Source organism: Pan troglodytes, chromosome 14, assembly GCF_028858775.2.
Source record: "Pan troglodytes isolate AG18354 chromosome 14, NHGRI_mPanTro3-v2.0_pri, whole genome shotgun sequence".
Taxonomy (NCBI): Eukaryota; Metazoa; Chordata; class Mammalia; order Primates; family Hominidae; genus Pan; species Pan troglodytes.
Window position 1 is genome coordinate 13,923,905 of NC_072412.2, and position 20,249 is coordinate 13,944,153.

A 20,249-nucleotide genomic window follows, 5' to 3' on the forward strand; every position below is an offset into this window, starting at 1 on the left:
TCGCAAAGGGCCGACCATGATGATGAAACCCCAGGCAGAGTCGGGGGAAGCAGCACGGGATCCCAGCCTCAGGCCTGCACGGACGGTGTTGGTTGGGGTGAGTCTCCCCAAAAGTCGTGCCGCCGTCCGTGATCTCAAGGACGGGTCTTCCTGCGTGCCCCTGGGCTGCTCTCCTCTGCTGTATGACTGTGAGTGTGTGTGTGTGTGTGTGTGTGTGTAGGTGTCTGTGTATGTGTCTCCCATTCTCTCTTCTCTGTCTGTCTCTCAGTCTCTGTGTGTTTCCTTCCCACTATCTGTGGGTTTGTGCCAGCCGAAGTTGCGTCAGGGCTACCGGGTCGGTGGAGGATTGGGGATGATGCGAATTTTGCAGAACCCTCTTTGCTCCTCTGGTAGGCATTTGAAAACGTGGCTTGGGCAGGCACAGGCGGCCCCCCCAACCCCCGGGTCCCAGGTGTTCTTTGATATTCCTTGGCATTGATGGAAACGTCAGCCGTTTCCCCCTTCCACTGGCACATACCTGGACATGATGCTTTGTTTGGCCGTCACCCCGTATGCCTCCAGTGACACATATTAACACCAACTGCTGTGGGATTGGCCAGTGCCACGCGTGGTCACATGGTCACCCCCTCGGATTCGCCTCTGTTCCTCATTGCAGGTGTCCTGGAAAGCGCGGTCGGCTTTCCGGAACCCCAGGGCTTTTACAAGCCGGGCAGGCCACTGCTCTTTCAAAGGAGGAGGGAGGCAGAGGGCTGATGGATGAGTGAATTTGCAGCTGACACTAGGCCTTGAGACCTATGGGATCATTCTGTGCTGCAGCCAGGCCCTGCCGGCCTGACCAGATGCGGTGAGCCCATCCTGTCTCACTCGGAAAGGGCCAAAATCGGATCTCAACGGGAGTCCAGAGAACACAGCAGGCGTCCTGAAGCTCCCCCTCCTTCGGTGGAAGTGGGCTCATGCAGCTCCTGAGGACAGGTCCCCTGGGGTTTTGGGCCTGGGACAGGACGAGACACCCGCGGCCCCCTCTCCCACGCCGCCCCAAACAGGTCCCAGGATCCAGCCGCTGCCGTGGCAGCAGGAGGAGCATCATGGCCGCCGCGCGGCGGTGGCGATATTTAAAGGGGACACAGCCTATCTGTCAGGAGTGGAGCGCGAATCGGCTCAGCCAATGCGCATGCGCGAGTCGCGAACCGTTTCTCCCGTCACAGTGGTTCCCAAGATTGTCGTAGAAACCAGGCCCCGAGGCTTGGCAGAGCAGGAGCCCTCCGTGGCAGTGCTTGGGTATCGAGGCTCTGAGGCTAAGGCCTCACCTCGCCACGGGGTGGAAGGGAACGTCTCCGGATGCCAGGAGTCGCAAAGGGCCGACCATGATGATGAAACCCCAGGCAGAGTCGGGGGAAGCAGCACGGGATCCCAGCCTCAGGCCTGCACGGACGGTGTTGGTTGGGGTGAGTCTCCCCAAAAGTCGTGCTGCCGTCCGTGATCTCAAGGACGGGTCTTCCTGCGTGCCCCTGGGCTGCTCTCCTCTGCTGTATGACTGTGAGTGTGTGTGTGTGTGTGTGTGTGTGTAGGTGTCTGTGTATGTGTCTCCCATTCTCTCTTCTCTGTCTGTCTCTCAGTCTCTGTGTGTTTCCTTCCCACTATCTGTGGATTTGTGCCAGCCGAAGTTGCGTCAGGGCTACCGGGTCGGTGGAGGATTGGGGATGATGCGAATTTTGCAGAACCCTCTTTGCTCCTCTGGTAGGCATTTGAAAACGTGGCTTGGGCAGGCACAGGCGGCCCCCCCAACCCCCGGGTCCCAGGTGTTCTTTGATATTCCTTGGCATTGATGGAAACGTCAGCCGTTTCCCCCTTCCACTGGCACATACCTGGACATGATGCTTTGTTTGGCCGTCACCCCGTATGCCTCCAGTGACACATATTAACACCAACTGCTGTGGGATTGGCCAGTGCCACGCGTGGTCACATGGTCACCCCCTCGGATTCGCCTCTGTTCCTCATTGCAGGTGTCCTGGAAAGCGCGGTCGGCTTTCCGGAACCCCAGGGCTTTTACAAGCCGGGCAGGCCACTGCTCTTTCAAAGGAGGAGGGAGGCAGAGGGCTGATGGATGAGTGAATTTGCAGCTGACACTAGGCCTTGAGACCTATGGGATCATTCTGTGCTGCAGCCAGGCCCTGCCGGCCTGACCAGATGCGGTGAGCCCATCCTGTCTCACTCGGAAAGGGCCAAAATCGGATCTCAACGGGAGTCCGGAGAACACAGCAGGCGTCCTGAAGCTCCCCCTCCTTCGGTGGAAATGGGCTCATGCAGCTCCTGAGGACAGGTCCCCTGGGGTTTTGGGCCTGGGACAGGACGAGACACCCGCGGCCCCCTCTCCCACGCCGCCCCAAACAGGTCCCAGGATCCAGCCGCTGCCGTGGCAGCAGGAGGAGCATCATGGCCGCCGCGCGGCGGTGGCGATATTTAAAGGGGACACAGCCTATCTGTCAGGAGTGGAGCGCGAATCGGCTCAGCCAATGCGCATGCGCGAGTCGCGAACCGTTTCTCCCGTCACAGTGGTTCCCAAGATTGTCGTAGAAACCAGGCCCCGAGGCTTGGCAGAGCAGGAGCCCTCCGTGGCAGTGCTTGGGTATCGAGGCTCTGAGGCTGAGGCCTCACCTCGCCACGGGGTGGAAGGGAACGTCTCCGGATGCCAGGAGTCGCAAAGGGCCGACCATGATGATGAAACCCCAGGCAGAGTCGGGGGAAGCAGCACGGGATCCCAGCCTCAGGCCTGCACGGACGGTGTTGGTTGGGGTGAGTCTCCCCAAAAGTCGTGCCGCCGTCCGTGATCTCAAGGACGGGTCTTCCTGCGTGCCCCTGGGCTGCTCTCCTCTGCTGTATGACTGTGAGTGTGTGTGTGTGTGTGTGTGTGTGTGTGTAGGTGTCTGTGTATGTGTCTCCCATTCTCTCTTCTCTGTCTGTCTCTCAGTCTCTGTGTGTTTCCTTCCCACTATCTGTGGATTTGTGCCAGCCGAAGTTGCGTCAGGGCTACCGGGTCGGTGGAGGATTGGGGATGATGCGAATTTTGCAGAACCCTCTTTGCTCCTCTGGTAGGCATTTGAAAACGTGGCTTGGGCAGGCACAGGCGGCCCCCCCAACCCCCGGGTCCCAGGTGTTCTTTGATATTCCTTGGCATTGATGGAAACGTCAGCCGTTTCCCCCTTCCACTGGCACATACCTGGACATGATGCTTTGTTTGGCCGTCACCCCGTATGCCTCCAGTGACACATATTAACACCAACTGCTGTGGGATTGGCCAGTGCCACGCGTGGTCACATGGTCACCCCCTCGGATTCGCCTCTGTTCCTCATTGCAGGTGTCCTGGAAAGCGCGGTCGGCTTTCCGGAACCCCAGGGCTTTTACAAGCCGGGCAGGCCACTGCTCTTTCAAAGGAGGAGGGAGGCAGAGGGCTGATGGATGAGTGAATTTGCAGCTGACACTAGGCCTTGAGACCTATGGGATCATTCTGTGCTGCAGCCAGGCCCTGCCGGCCTGACCAGATGCGGTGAGCCCATCCTGTCTCACTCGGAAAGGGCCAAAATCGGATCTCAACGGGAGTCCGGAGAACACAGCAGGCGTCCTGAAGCTCCCCCTCCTTCGGTGGAAATGGGCTCATGCAGCTCCTGAGGACAGGTCCCCTGGGGTTTTGGGCCTGGGACAGGACGAGACACCCGCGGCCCCCTCTCCCACGCCGCCCCAAACAGGTCCCAGGATCCAGCCGCTGCCGTGGCAGCAGGAGGAGCATCATGGCCGCCGCGCGGCGGTGGCGATATTTAAAGGGGACACAGCCTATCTGTCAGGAGTGGAGCGCGAATCGGCTCAGCCAATGCGCATGCGCGAGTCGCGAACCGTTTCTCCCGTCACAGTGGTTCCCAAGATTGTCGTACAAACCAGGCCCCGAGGCTTGGCAGAGCAGGAGCCCTCCGTGGCAGTGCTTGGGTATCGAGGCTCTGAGGCTGAGGCCTCACCTCGCCACGGGGTGGAAGGGAACGTCTCCGGATGCCAGGAGTCGCAAAGGGCCGACCAGGATGATGAAACCCCAGGCAGAGTCGGGGGAAGCAGCACGGGATCCCAGCCTCAGGCCTGCACGGACGGTGTTGGTTGGGGTGAGTCTCCCCAAAAGTCGTGCCGCCGTCCGTGATCTCAAGGACGGGTCTTCCTGCGTGCCCCTGGGCTGCTCTCCTCTGCTGTATGACTGTGAGTGTGTGTGTGTGTGTGTGTGTGTGTGTGTGTGTGTGTAGGTGTCTGTGTATGTGTCTCCCATTCTCTCTTCTCTGTCTGTCTCTCAGTCTCTGTGTGTTTCCTTCCCACTATCTGTGGGTTTGTGCCAGCCGAAGTTGCGTCAGGGCTACCGGGTCGGTGGAGGATTGGGGATGATGCGAATTTTGCAGAACCCTCTTTGCTCCTCTGGTAGGCATTTGAAAACGTGGCTTGGGCAGGCACAGGCGGCCCCCCCAACCCCCGGGTCCCAGGTGTTCTTTGATATTCCTTGGCATTGATGGAAACGTCATCCGTTTCCCCCTTCCACTGGCACATACCTGGACATGATGCTTTGTTTGGCCGTCACCCCGTATGCCTCCAGTGACACATATTAACACCAACTGCTGTGGGATTGGCCAGTGCCACGCGTGGTCACATGGTCACCCCCTCGGATTCGCCTCTGTTCCTCATTGCAGGTGTCCTGGAAAGCGCGGTCGGCTTTCCGGAACCCCAGGGCTTTTACAAGCCGGGCAGGCCACTGCTCTTTCAAAGGAGGAGGGAGGCAGAGGGCTGATGGATGAGTGAATTTGCAGCTGACACTAGGCCTTGAGACCTATGGGATCATTCTGTGCTGCAGCCAGGCCCTGCCGGCCTGACCAGATGCGGTGAGCCCATCCTGTCTCACTCGGAAAGGGCCAAAATCGGATCTCAACGGGAGTCCGGAGAACACAGCAGGCGTCCTGAAGCTCCCCCTCCTTCGGTGGAAATGGGCTCATGCAGCTCCTGAGGACAGGACCCCTGGGGGTTTGGGCCTGGGACAGGACGAGACACCCGCGGCCTCCTCTCCCACGCCGCCCCAAACAGGACCCAGAATCCAGCCGCCGCCGCGGCGGCAGCAGGAGCATCTCGGCCGCCGTGCGGCGGCGGGGATATTTAAAGGGGACGCAGCCTATCTGTCAGGAGTGGAGCGCGAATGAGCTCAGCCAACGCGCATGCGCGAGGCGCGAAGGGTTTCTCCCGTCACAGGGGTTCCCACGGTTGTCTTAGAAACCAGGCCCCGAGGCTTGGCAGAGCAGGAGCCCTCCGTGGCAGTGCTTGGGTGTCGAGGCTCTGAGGCTAAGGCCTCACCTCTCCACGGGGTCGAAGGGAAGGTCTCCGGATGCCAGGAGTCGCAAAGGGCCGACCATGATGATGAAACCCCAGGCAGAGACGGGGGAAGCAGCACGGGATACCAGCCTGAGGCCTGCACGGATGGTGTTGGGTGGAGTGCGTCTCCCCCAAAGTCGTGCCGCCGTCCGTGATCTCGATGACGGGTCGGCCTGCGTGCCCCTGGGCTGCTCTCCTCTGCTGTATGACTCTCTGTGTGTGTGTGTGTGTGTGTGTGTGTGTGTGTGTGTGTGTGTATGTAGCTGTCTCTGTGAGTGTCTCCCATTCTCTCTTCTCTCTCTGCCTCTCAGTCTCTGTGTGTTTCTTTCCCACTATCTGTGGGTTTGTTCCAGCCAAAGTTGCGTCACGGCTGCCAGGTCAGTGGAGGATTGTGGGTGTTGCGAATTTTGCAGAAACCTCTATGCTCCTCTGGCAGGGATTCGAAAACGTGGCTTTGGTCAGGCACAGGCGGCTCCCCCAACCCCCGGGTCCCAGGTGTTCTTTGATTTTCCTTGGCATTGATGGAAACGTCAGCCGTTTAACCCTTCCACCGGCACATACCTGGACACCACCCTTTGATTCGCCAGCGCCCGCTATGCCTCCGGTGACACACATTAACACCAACTGCTGTGAGATTGGCCAGTGCCACGCGTGGTCACATGGTCTCCCCCTCGGATTCGCCTGTGTTCCTCATTGCAGGTGTCCTGGAAAACGCGGTCGGCTTTCCGGAACCCCAGGGCTTTTACAAACGGGGCAGGCCACTGCTCTTTCAAAGGAGGAGGGAGGCAGAGGGCTGATGGGTGAGTGAATTTGCAGCTGACACTAGGCCTTGAGACCTATGGGATCATTCTGTGCTGCAGCCAGGCCCTGCCGGCCTGACCAGATGCGGTGAGCCCATCCTGTCTCACTCGGAAAGGGCCAAAATCGGATCTCAACGGGAGTCCGGAGAACACAGCAGGCGTCCTGAAGCTCCCCCTCCTTCGGTGGAAATGGGCTCATGCAGCTCCTGAGGACAGGTCCCCTGGGGTTTTGGGCCTGGGACAGGACGAGACACCCGCGGCCCCCTCTCCCACGCCGCCCCAAACAGGTCCCAGGATCCAGCCGCTGCCGTGGCAGCAGGAGGAGCATCATGGCCGCCGCGCGGCGGTGGCGATATTTAAAGGGGACACAGCCTATCTGTCAGGAGTGGAGCGCGAATCGGCTCAGCCAATGCGCATGCGCGAGTCGCGAACCGTTTCTCCCGTCACAGTGGTTCCCAAGATTGTCGTAGAAACCAGGCCCCGAGGCTTGGCAGAGCAGGAGCCCTCCGTGGCAGTGCTTGGGTATCGAGGCTCTGAGGCTAAGGCCTCACCTCGCCACGGGGTGGAAGGGAACGTCTCCGGATGCCAGGAGTCGCAAAGGGCCGACCATGATGATGAAACCCCAGGCAGAGTCGGGGGAAGCAGCACGGGATCCCAGCCTCAGGCCTGCACGGACGGTGTTGGTTGGGGTGAGTCTCCTCAAAAGTCGTGCCGCTGTCCGTGATCTCAAGGACGGGTCTTCCTGCGTGCCCCTGGGCTGCTCTCCTCTGCTGTATGACTGTGAGTGTGTGTGTGTGTGTGTGTGTGTGTGTGTGTGTGTGTAGGTGTCTGTGTATGTGTCTCCCATTCTCTCTTCTCTGTCTGTCTCTCAGTCTCTGTGTGTTTCTTTCCCACTGTCTGTGGGTTTGTGCCAGCCGAAGTTGCGTCATGGCTACCAGGTCAGTGGAGGATTGGGGGTGTTGCGAATTTTGCAGAAACCTCTTTGCTCCTCTGGTAGGCATTTGAAAACGTGGCTTGGGTCAGGCACAGACGGCCTCCCAAACCCCCGGGTCCCAGGTGTTCTTTGATTTTCCTTGGCATTGATGGAAACGTCAGCCATTTAACCCTTCCACCGGCACATACCTGGACACCACCCTTTGTTTCGCCGTCGCCCCGTATGCCTCTGGTGACACACATTAACACCAACTGCTGTGGGATTGGCCAGTGCCATGCCTGGTCACATGGTCTCCCCCTCGGATTCGCCTGTGTTCCTCATTGCAGGTGTCCTGGAAAGCGCGGTCGGCTTTCCGGAACCCCAGGGCTTTTACAAGAGGGGCAGGCCACTGCTCTTTCAAAGGAGGAGGGAGGCAGAGGGCTGATGGATGAGTGAATTTGCAGCTGACACTAGGCCTTGAGACCTATGGGATCATTCTGTGCTGCAGCCAGGCCCTGCCGGCCTGACCAGATGTGGTGAGCCCATCCTGTCTCACTCGGAGAGGGCCAAAATCGGATCTCAACGGGAGTCCGGAGAACTCAGCAGGCATCCTGAAGCTCCCCCTCCCTCGGTGGAAGTGGGCTCAAGCAGCTCCTGAGGACAGGACCCCTGGGGGTTTGGGCCTGGGACAGAACGAGACACCCGCGGCCTCCTCTCCCACGCCGCCCCAAACAGGACCCAGGATCCAGCCGCCGCCGCGGCGGCAGCAGGAGCATCTCGGCCGCCGTTCGGCGGTGGCGATATTTAAAGGGGACGCAGCCTATCTGTCAGGAGTGGAGCGCGAATGGGCTCAGCCAACGCGCATTCGCGAGGCGCGAAGTGTTTCTCCCGTCACAGTGGTTCCCACGGTTGTCTTAGAAACCAGGCCCAGAGGCTCGGCAGAGCAGGAGCCCTCCGTGGCAGTGCTTGGGTGTCGAGGCTCTGAGGCTAAGGCCTCATCTCTCCAGGGGGTAGAAGGGAAGGTCTCCTGATGCCAGGAGTCGCAAAGGGCCGACCATGATGATGAAACCCCAGGCGGAGACGGGGGAAGCAGCACGGGATACCAGCCTCAGGCCTGCATGGACGGTGTTGGTTGGGGTGAGTCTCCCCAAAATTCGTGCCGCCGTCCGTGATCTCGATGACGGGTCGGCCTGCGTGCCCCTGGGCTGCTCTCCTCTGCTGTATGACTCTGTGTGTGTGTGTGTGTGTGTGTGTGAGTAGGTGTCTGTGTGAGTGTCTCCCATTCTCTCTTCTCTCTCTGCCTCTTAGTCTCTGTGTGTTTCTTTCCCACTGTCTGTGGGTTTGTGCCTTCCGAAGTTGCGTCAGGGCTACCAGGTCGATGGAAGATTGGGGGTGTTGCGAATTTTGCAGAAACCCCTTTGCTCCTCTTTTAGGCATTTGGAAACGTGGCTTGGGTCAGGCACAGGCGGCTCCCCCAACCCCCGGGTCCCAAGTGTTCTTTGATTTTCCTTGGCCTTGATGGAAAGTTCAGCCGTTTAACCCTTCCACCGGCACATACCTGGACACCACCCTTTGTTTCGCCATCGCCCCTTATGCCTCAGGTGACACACATTAACACCACCTGCTGTGGGATTGGCCAGTGCCACGCGTGGTCACATGGTCTCCCCCTCGGATTCGCCTGTGTTCCTCATTGCAGGTGTCCTGGAAAGCGCGGTCGGCTTTCCGGAACCCTAGGGCTTCTACAAGCCGGGCAGGCCACTGCTCTTTCAAAGGTGGAGGGAGGCAGAGGGCTGATGGATGAGTGAATTTGCAGCTGACACTAGGCCTTGAGACCTATGGGATCATTCTGTGCTGCAGCCAGGCCCTGCCGGCCTGACCAGATGTGGTGAGCCCATCCTGTCTCACTCGGAGAGGGCCAAAATCGGATCTCAACGGGAGTCCGGAGAACACAGCAGGCATCCTGAACCTCCCCCTCCCTCGGTGGAAGTGGGCTCAAGCAGCTCCTGAGGACAGGACCCCTGGGGGTTTGGGCCTGGGACAGGACGAGACACCCGCGGCCTCCTCTCCCACGCCGCCCCAAACAGGACCCAGGATCCAGCCGCCGCCGCGGCGGCAGCAGGAGCTTCTCGGCCGCCGTTCCGCGGTGGCGATATTTAAAGGGGACGCAGCCTACCTGTCAGGAGTGGAGCGCGAATGGACTCAGCCAACGCGCATGCGCGAGGCGCGAAAGGTTTCTCCCGTCACAGTGGTTCCCACGGTTGTCTTAGAAACCAGGCCCCGAGGCTTGGCAGAGCAGGAGCCCTCCGTGGCACTGCTTGTGTGTTGAGGCTCTGAGGCTAAGGCTGACCTCTCCACGGGGTCGAAGGGAACGTCTCCGGATGCCAGGAGTCGCAAAGGGCCGACCATGATGATGAAACCCCAGGCGGAGACGGGGGAAGCAGCACGGGACACCAGCCTCAGGCCTGCACGGATGGTGTTGGTTGGAGTGAGTCCCCCCAAAGTCGTGCCGCCGTCCGTGATCTCGATGACGGGTCGGCTTGCGTGCCCCTGGGCTGCTCTCCTCTGCTGTATGACTCTGTGTGTGTGTATGTGTGTGTGTGTGTGTGTGTGTGTGTGTCTGTGAGTGTCTCCCATTCTCTCTTCTCTCTCTGCCTCTCAGTCTCTGTGTGTTACTTTCCCACTGTCTGTGGGTTTGTGCCAGCCGAAGTTGCGTCATGGCTACCAGGTCAGTGGAGGATTGGGGGTGTTGCGAATTTTGCAGAAACCTCTTTGCTCCTCTGGTAGGCATTTGAAAACGTGGCTTGGGTCAGGCACAGGCGGCCCCCCCAACCCCCGGGTCCCAGGTGTTCTTCAATTTTCCTTGCCATTGATGGAAAGGTCAGCCGTTTAACCCTTCCACCGGCACATACCTGGACACCACCCTTTGTTTGGCCGTCGCCCCGTATGCCTCCGGTGACACACATTAACACCACCTGCTGTGGGATTGGCCAGTGCCACGCGTGGTCACGTGGTCTCCCCCTCGGATTCGCCTGTGTTCCTCATTGCAGGTGTCCTGGAAAGCGCGGTCGGCTTTCCGGAACCCCAGGGCTTTTACAAGCCGGGCAGGCCACTGCTCTTTCAAAGGAGGAGGGAGGCAGAGGGCTGATGGATGAGTGAATTTGCAGCTGACACTAGGCCTTGAGACCTATGGGATCATTCTGTGCTGCATCCAGGCCCTGCCGGCCTGACCAGATGTGGTGAGCCCATCCTGTCTCACTCGGAGAGGGCCAAAATCGGATCTCAACGGGAGTCCGGAGAACACAGCAGGCGTCCTGAAGCTCCCCCTCCCTCGGTGGAAGTGGGCTCAAGCAGCTCCTGAGGACAGGACCTCTGGGGGTTTGGGCCTGGGACAGGACGAGACACCCGCGGCCTCCTCTCCCACACCGCCCCAAACAGGACCCAGGATCCAGCCGCCGCCGCGGCGGCAGCAGGAGCATCTCGGCCGCCGTGCGGCGGCGGCGATATTTAAAGGGGACGCAGACTATCTGTCAGGAGTGGAGCGCGAATGGGCTCAGCCAACGCGCATGCGCGAGGCGCGAAGGGTTTCTCCTGTCACAGTGGTTCCCATGGTTGTCTTAGAAACCAGGCCCCGAGGCTTGGCAGAGCAGGAGCCCTCCGTGGCACTGCTTGTGTGTTGAGGCTCTGAGGCTAAGGCTGACCTCTCCACGGGGTCGAAGGGAACGTCTCCGGATGCCAGGAGTCGCAAAGGGCCGACCATGATGATGAAACCCCAGGCGGAGACGGGGGAAGCAGCACGGGATACCAGCCTCAGGCCTGCATGGACGGTGTTGGTTGGGGTGAGTCTCCCCAAAATTCGTGCCGCCATCCGTGATCTCGATGACGGGTCGGCCTGCGTGCCCCTGGGCTGCTCTCCTCTGCTGTATGACTCTGTGTGTGTGTGTGTGTGTGTGTGTGTGTGTGTGTGTGTGTGTGTCTGTGAGCGTCTCCCATTCTCTCTTCTCTCTCTGCCTCTCATTCTCTGTGTGTTTCTTTCCCACTGTCTGTGGGTTTGTGCCAGCCGAAGTTGCGTCATGGCTACCAGTTCAGTGGAGGATTGGGGGTGTTGCGAATTTTGCAGAAACCTCTTTGCTCCTCTGGTAGGCATTTGAAAACGTGGCTTGCGTCAGGCACAGGCGTCCCCCCAAACCCCCGGGTCTCAGGTGTTCTTTGATTTTCCTTGGCATTGATGGAAAGGTCAGCCATTTAACCCTTCCACCGGCACATACCTGGACACCACCCTTTGTTTCGCCGTCGCCCCGTATGCCTCTGGTGACTCACATTAACACCAACTGCTGTGGGATTGGCCAGTGCCACGCCTGGTCACATGGTCTCCCCCTCGGATTCGCCTGTGTTCCTCATTGCAGGTGTCCTGGAAAGCGCGGTCGGCTTTCCGGAACCCCAGGGCTTTTACAAGCGGGGCAGGCCACTGCTCTTTCGAACATAGAGGGAGGCAGAGGGCTGATGGATGAGTGAATTTGCAGCTGACACTAGGCCTTGAGACCTATGGGATCATTCTGTGCTGCAGCCAGGCCCTGCCAGCCTGACCAGATGTGGTGAGCCCATCCTGTCTCACTCGGAGAGGGCCAAAATCGGATCTCAACGGGAGTCCGGAGAACACAGCAGGCGTCCTGAAGCTCCCCCTCCCTCGGTGGAAGTGGGCTCAAGCAGCTCCTGAGGACAGGACCCCTGGTGGTTTGGGCCTGCGACAGGACGAAACACCCGCGACCCCCTCTCCCACGCCGCCCCAAACAGGACCCAGGATCCAGCCGCCGCCGCGGCGGCAGCAGGAGCATCATGGCCGCCGCACAGTGGAGGTAATATTTAAAGGGGACGTAGTCTATCTGTCCAGAGTGGAGCGCGAATCGGCTCAGCCAATGCGCATGCGCGAGGCGCGAACGGTTTCTCCCGTCACAGTCGTTCCCACGGTTTTCTTAGAAACCAGGCCCCGAGGCTTGGCAGAGCAGGAGCCCTCCATGGCAGTGCTTGGGTGTTGAGGCTCTGAGGCTAAGGCCTCACCTCTCCACAGGGTCGAAGGGGACATCTCCGGATGCCAGGAGTCGCAAAGGGCCGACCATGATGATGAAACCCCAGGCGGAGACGGGGGAGGCAGCACGGGATACCAGCCTCAGGCCTGCACGGACGGTGTTGGTTGGGGTGAGTCTCCCCCAAAGTCGTGCCGCGGTCCGTGATCTCGATGACGGGTCGGCCTGCGTGCCCCTGGGCTGCTCTCCTCTGCTGTATGACTCTGTGTGTGTGTGTGTGTGTTCGTGTGTGTTTGTCTGTTTGTGTGTCTCCCATTCTCTCTTCTCTCTCTGTCTCTCTGTCTCTGTGTGTTTCTTTTTCTCTCTCTATGGCTTTGTGTGTGTATTCCCGTGTACGTGTGTGTCTTTGGCCGAATGTGCCCTTTGCACCACAAAGTATTTCGTGGCATGGCGGCCTGTCTTTGGCCAGCCTCTTTCTGAGTCTCTGCCTGGGTCGTGAGGCCGGCTGTCAATCGTTCTCACCGTGGAGGATCCGCTTGGGGTGTGTGAAAGCCTGGCCCACGTGAGGAGATGCGTCGCTCCCGGAGCAACTGAAATCTCATCCCCATCCTGTGCGTCCTCTTTTCTAGGATCAAGATGAACACACTGCAGCCAAGGACAAGAGCCCCAGAGGATCTCTTTGTCCCACAGGAGAGCAGTGAAACAAGAAAAGACGCTTTTATCTTTTCACGGCTCTTCTCTGAGGAATGAAGCCACTCCACGATACAGTCAGCAAGAGGAAACCGGGAATGGAAGATGGCAACAATCCCTGTCACTGGAATGCTGGCCTCTCTGGACAAGCCACCCTTTTGTAACCCCACCCTTACGCCCGTGGCAGTGGCACGGTGCTGTATCCTACCTGGGCTTTGGCCTCTGCTCTCTCCTCCCTCTGGCTCTGCCTCCCCTATTTCTCAGGGGCCTGGATGCCTTTCACTCTGACCGAATGCCTTCAACAAAGATGACTTCCCAGTCCGTAAGGGAGACACTTCCTGGAGGTCCGTGTGATGATCGTTTCTCTCTCCAAACCTGTTTCTGCTTAATTGGGCAGGTATCATGACCCAGGAGCTGTTGGCTTCCATACGTGTCTCAGGCAGGGAAGCTTCCTTCTTCCCCACGTTTCCCCTCATGTGTGGGTGGATTGCCTAGAATGAGCGCTATGAGACCGTGACTGGCCTTGTCTTCCAGGACAGGTGGTGTCCCATTTCCTCTGCATTTCCTGTCTCATTCTTGAGGGACATCCTCTCCTCTGCTCCTGGGTGGCCTGACTCCCTTGATCTTCTGGAAGAGCTGATGTGGACTTGAAGCCCCATCTGCGACAATAAGAACACAGTGACTCGTGACTATGTCTTGACTGAAATGCAGGCCTTGAATCTAATCATTATGTTGAAAAGAGGTGTTGAGCCTACGAAATGAAGGCATGTCTGGAAAAAGAGACACAGCACTATGTTACAGCCAAACTATAACCTAAATCCCACGAACGTATGTCATCCCACCTGCTATTCGTTTCTGTCAGAGCTGTCACCCAGTGATCTACAAACGAGAAAGGGGAGCAACAGCTTTGAAAAGAAATGCTACCTTTTGGGTAGTGAAGGCCGCTATGTGGCTGATACCTCATGCTCCTTGTGTTATTTCCACCCCTTCGGTGGTACTCCATGAATTTCACCCCACATCTGAGAAATGGCTGGTTCAGCAAGCTAACAGCATACAGATCCTACTCTTTTCTATTTTAACCAAAAAAATTCCTAAGTGGTATTCCTTAAATCTTGAGCAAGTACGATTCCTTAAATCTTGAGCAAATCTTGAGAAAACTGTGTCCTACTAAAATTAAAAGGTATTCTCCTGGGAAGTGGGCCCTATGTCTATTAAACATACTTAGCAAAATCTCTTGCTGTGTCGGTATTTCCAGAAGGTCCTTAGCACTCACCAGGAACAGTGGTTGCCTCTAGGAATGAAATGGGATGACGGAAGACCTGGGGAGCCGTAGCAGAAGGAGACACTCATGATGCACCTTTTGGCCATTGGTAGTTATTTTCCAAATGCATGGTGTGCCTTGTATTGAACCAGAACTAGTAATTATAATACCTTGCATTTATATAATGTTTTGCAGCTGTATTAATGTCTTCATATCAGTTCTCTCATTTGAGTCTCTGTTGTTTGCATGAGGTTGCATTACCAGCCCCATTTTGCCACTGAGGAAATTGAATTCAAAGAATTCAAAGGGCTTTAGAGATTTACTATGAGGAAATATTGGAGGCCAAGCTAAAACATAAGCTACCAAACACTCAGCAAATCTTTCTTCCACCACACCACATTACTCTCAAGGAGGAGGGAGAGAAGAAATGAGGAAAAAAAGCTAAATTTTTTCCTTCAAAGGTAAGTAGTTAGAATCATCAGTTTTGGAATGTATTATCAGTAAATGAACCAAGGTGATCTTCCTGAGGCCAATTTAAAATCTAATTCAAATTATTTTAATTATTAAACAGTAAGATGTCTTCCCTTTACGTTTAATTCAACAAGCATAAAGAACAGCATAAATTTTAATTATCTGAGAATAATTAGGAACACATTTCTTTCCTATCACTCTTAGGGCCAAATCACATTTCTAAAGTGAAACCTAATCTAAGAACTTTCCAATACAATATCATATAATTAGGTAATTTAAAAATATATTTTGAAAATGAAATCTCTAAGCATCATTCATTAACAGACTCTGATATTCCCTTCAGTCACTGTCATGGCTAAGAAAGCAACTGCAACCCACACACTGCAAATATGAAGGACCACGAAAGGCACGCAGGCTCTGGTTTGCATAGTGAAGATGAGCGTCCGTGTTCCTAAGCATGAAGGAGGACCACATGAGCATCCTGGACACCTACTGCATGAATGTCTTTGCCCTTTCAGGTCTAGGGACCTGGTAACCATTTATTATTTGTACTCTGATTTTCTTCCATTTCTTTCTCCAGTCCATAAATGTAACTTAAGTGACTTATTAACACTGATGGTTTGATCACCAATAGCAAGTTCCAGTTTCAGTCTTAGTGTAGGTGCCCTTATTACAGACTTGAGATAAAGTCCAGGGCTAACCACTCTTACAAATTTATACTTTGCTAAAGGGTACCTTGGGACAGAGGGAGTGCAGAGCAGAGAAAACCTACCTGTGCAACTGAGAAGGCCACTCAGGCCACGGGGACAGGGCAGGAATGCTCTCAGGAGTGTCCCCTGAACCTGAACTTGATTTCACGCCATCACCTTCCGCCTCTTAACCAGCATCTCCTGGACAGTCAGCCGAGTGTTTCCATGATACCAGCCATACCTGATGCCAGGAGACTCGCTACACTTGGAAGATCTTCAAGGTGGGACTTTCTGTCTTGTTCAGTTTTTCATTCTCAGTAGTCAACACAGGACCTTATACTTAAAGGAAATAAGTATAATGTCCTAACAAGTGCTTCTGGAATAAATGATCATGGCTGAAATGAGCATTTGAAATGACGATATATCTAGAAAGAACAGAAAATATACACTGGATGTATTTTAGGTGGCTGAGATTATCGAATGGGAAAATAGTGAGATCTTACAATTGAATGGGTATCATAAATGCTTCCTGTATAATATCTGATTTTGCCCTTATCACAAAGAATTCATATAACCAAAACTATCTCCCTAAAAATGTCTTCCTAAACATGAAAACAAATTATTTGACCACATAATGCCGCTTTTTACCCCAAAGTGTCTGACCCTTTCACTAAACATTACTCGGTATTAAATAGTATAGATATAATTTCTCTGAAATTCACTGAATATGATTTTCAAATGCTGTAATTCCTAAAAATAATATCTAGGCTGCCTTTAATTTCTCATGTCAGTAATAATTAATGTCCCTACGAAGCTTATGGGCAATCAGAAACATTTGTTTATAACATACTGAAGAATTTTTGAACAACCACAGAATATGAATATAATAAGATAAAATATTAAATATTTCCAGGCATGCTTATCTTTGTGAACTGAATCTTGGAGAAGCAGGATTGAAAATAAGAGCTATCTTTGAGGCTCTAGCACCTACAAGAGACACCCTCCCTCTCCACCGTGGATCACCTGTCTCACCCGTGTGAGTCTCCACACAGAAACCAGTCACGGCCCTGCCTTTGCCCCCCTTGAAATCACCCAAGAGGATGCTTCAAACTCAGGCAAGCACAACTGATACTCACTATGCATGCGACAGCAGGGGAGTGACCTTACAAGAAACTAATGGGCCTCGCTTCCTGAGAATCACTGTCAGAGCCCATAACATAAGATAAATCACAGCCAAGGATTTTTGAAAAGTTTCCTGATGAGAGAACCATGACCTTTCCAAGGGTAGTGATGGATTGATCAGGGCAAGCAATAGGTAGATTTTTTAAAACAAGCCTGGCAAAAAAACAATTATATATATCTACCAAAGTTGGCTAGAATACCTGGCTGATGTCCCAGTCAGGAAACACAGGAAAAGGTTACATCTGTAGAAAAAAAAAAAACAGCTTGTTAAGCAAAACAATGCAGTCAAAAACCAAGCTCACTGTAAGAAATGCCGCGTGGGCCAGCGGGGACGGCCATGCCGAAAGCGCTCAGTGCTCTTGAAGCTGGGTGGCAGGTGTTTTCACACACAAAGGCCTTCCTTGCTCGGGCCATGGGATAAGCCTTTGAGTGGAGACCTAGCAAGGAGCTTTGAAGTTTGCGTTGGGGGTGGAACGTGGCAATCCCCTTAGACAGCTCTCCCTGGTGTGAATTTATGAAGCCCCATGCAGACTGTGACTTTTAAAATAATCACTTAGTTGGTTTTAGCACATATGGCAGGTTTCATTACAGGCTGCCCCTTAACGAGCATTGTAACCTGGAGGAAAGAATCCAAATTCTTTAGTCACCACCTAACTCCACATTCATTACCTTGTTGCCCAGGGTGGAGTCCAAAAGCGGCAACTATGTTTATTTCTCCATAGAAAATAAACGTTCACCAAGGCACGTCTGTTCTATTACTTTTTTATTCTTAACTAGACCGTTAATATAATTGTTGGTTGCATTGATTTCAACTTCCCCACACGATGCAATCGGCTTTCTGCCGTATTTCAATCACACTAACCAAGAGAGACATCAGACGTTCAAAAATAGACTCTGGACCAAAACCGAGGGCAGGGGAGAGGTGGGCGGGCCAGGCACAGCTGTGCTGAAGCACTGGTTTGACATGTCGAGTTGAAGTGTTTCTACTCAAAACACCTGTCTCCCTGCCAAGGTGAAGGCTAGATGGTAAAAAAGAAAGTTCCCTTTTTTCTGATAAACTAGGCTCTCTCCATAGGAAGTACCCTGAAGGTCCCCAGCTCCGACTCCGAGAGCAGAGCCCAGACTCTCCTACTTTGAACGGACATGAGCTCTATGCCTCTTGGGGTTTCTCTGCCTGCCCAGTCACCCTGGATAACGTGCTTGCCCTAGATTGTCTCCTAGGCCAAGTCCTCTCCAAGTTCTTGGCCCTTTGTCCTAAGGTTGGATCTCTTCCTCTCGCTTCCCTTGCTCCGAGCTGTGTCTCTGGATACACCCCCTGCAAACCACGCTTCCTGAGCTCGGCTGGCATCTGGCTGTGTTCAGCAAATGGGAAGCCCAGACAGGGGACTGGAGAGCAGGAAGACGGGAGAACAAGGAGATTTCTCCTCCTTCAGCAGCCACAGCAGCAACGGCGTGTCCTCCACAGTTAACTGGAAGAAAAAGCCTGAGTCCTGGTCTCCTCCTGGATTGCCAAAGGGTCTTCTTCTTAGACATGTAAATACACAAATATTTGCATTTTTTAGTAACCCTTTAAAGATTTAACTGCCGGAATTTAACACCAGTAAAAACAAATGTAGCAATATGAAATTGCAACTCACTGAGGGCATTACGATTCAGAAAGTGAATAAATGCGGGGCCAGCTCCAGCCGCAGCGCACCTGTCCACGAGTCCGGCCGCAGCGCACCTGTCCCCAAGTGTCCACCTCTAAGGCAGTGTTCTTCAACACGCACCACGCGCATCCTCGGCTGGGCATTTCCAGAGGGAGCAAGTCTCTGAGAGGCAGGTCTAGCGCTAAGCTTTCAACAAGTCGCAGGCTATACTTCCGAACACAAATAAATGAGAATGACTTCACATCTCAGCAGAGCCAAAAGCAGTAGACAAATAAGCAACTATGAGATTTGTTTTTTTTTTCTTCCCTCTTTCCGGACACTCACTCCTGCCTTCCATCGTACCGTCCTGGAAACAGGAAGAAGGTGTGTATCTTGGTACAAGCATCAACTATGCACAGGTCCACTTTAATGGGGGAAAGCACAGGGAGTGAGATAAATAAATAGGATGCGATGTCTCCAAAAGAGGAACATTACACTGAGAACATCCATACATGGTTCAAAATTGCATCCATATTTAGTTATTACTTAGAAATCATCAAGGAAATAAATGCTTTCTTTTTTTTTTTTTCTAGGACTTCTTTAAAGAGAGTTTAGGGAAAGCTTTCAGTTATATTTTCTGTCACCTTCCGCAATTTTAAATTGGATGAAATAGTGGGAGACTTTGTTTTTATGGCTTTCTCCTTTCAACTATTGTAACAAACAGCTACCTATGCTTAGCATGCTTAAAGGCTGGATGGGACCATCTCTATATTATGGCCCAAACAAAATTGGCTTCTGGAACAAGTGTGGCTGTTTTGAACTCGATCCACTTGAGTCGGAGATGAGGTTGACAGAGGGAGGACCAACTGTGTATAAAGCTCCTTTAGGGAATATCCTGCTAATGTGATCTACATTTCAAAGTGGAAACCAAATATTCACTGCCACTGGAGTCTTGATATTTCTGGGATTATCAAAAGTACTTTCCTCTGACACAGGAGATATCATAACTTGACTTGGGGTTGAATTCAAATGCTGCCACAAAATAGCTGTGCATGACACCTCATCTTTTTTTCATCTTTAAGATGAAGTCCTGAAATTTCAGGATACTTCCAACTTCAAAACGTTCATTCCATGCAACAGAAAGGCAACATGTTGATGACTCCTGTCCCGAATCATATTCTATCTTGTACCTTTCTATCAGTCGGTAAAACTGCAGATGCTGACTTAGACAACAAGCTTCATATCATTGACTACCAAACAATGTCAGGTTGAACTTTGTATGAAGGGGTAGGTTGGTAAACACCTGGCCAGTGCGGTGAAGTGTGGCTGGTGTTGGAGGGAAAGGAAGAGGAGATGACAGTCACATTAGGAAGCTGCTCTGCCCTGAGATGAGCTCAGTGATTCACAAAACGCCATCACCAAACCTGGCACCTACTGCCAGTCCCCAGTGACTCCCTGGGTAATAAAGAAATTCCGGGGCTCTTAAGAGTCGTCATCTGTTTGAGGGGTAGCTCTAATGTGCCTAGATCTAAACAGAACCACTTAAAATGCCGACAGAATAGAGAAACCTGTAGTGGAATCCCCTGACTTCCCAGCTTTCTAGGGCCTGCTCTGAAGATTCTGGTCCTGGTCCCCACCTACAGCTAAGAATAGATTTCAGAGGCCGAGGCAGGTGGATCACGAGGTCATGAGATCGAGACCATCCTGGCTAACACCGTGAAACCCCGTCTCTACTAAAAATACAAAAAATTAGCTGGCTTGGTGGCGGGCGCCTGTAGTCCCAGCTACTCGGGAGGCTGAGGCAGGAGAATGGTGTGAACCCAGGAGGCAGAGCTTGCAGTGAGCCCAGATCTCGCCACTGCACTCAAGACTGGGAGAGAGAGCAAGACTCCAACTCAAAAAAAGAATAGATGTCGGGTGGGCACAGGATCCAAACTCTGGACTAAAGTTGCCATTAGAAGCTTGCTCTGAAATTGCTTTACAATCCTGTACTCTTTCTATCCACCAATGGGATATGAAACTTTACGTTTAAACTCAGTATCACCCTTTCATGTGAATTCAGAAATTCCAAGTTGGTGATCATTTTTATGTGACGTTAGCAACAATTAAACTAACGTCTCTTTGCCTGGACTTCTTTTCCAGAAAGTGTCCTATGTGGTGGAGGGTGGAGGAGTGAAAGGGGGCTAGGAAGAGAGTGTCTAATTTAGTC

The 20,249-nt window shown here is 53.8% G+C and overlaps 1 long non-coding RNA gene across 1 annotated transcript; it reads left to right on the forward strand.

Annotated features, from left to right (window-relative positions):
* The first annotated feature begins 15,271 nt into the window (after nucleotides 1-15,271).
* LOC129137861 (uncharacterized) lies at nucleotides 15,272-17,156 on the forward strand. The gene is made up of 2 exons (XR_008540699.2): nucleotides 15,272-15,511; nucleotides 16,144-17,156. It is a non-coding gene; the product is annotated as an uncharacterized LOC129137861 (long non-coding RNA).
* Nucleotides 17,157-20,249: the final 3,093 nt, after the last annotated feature.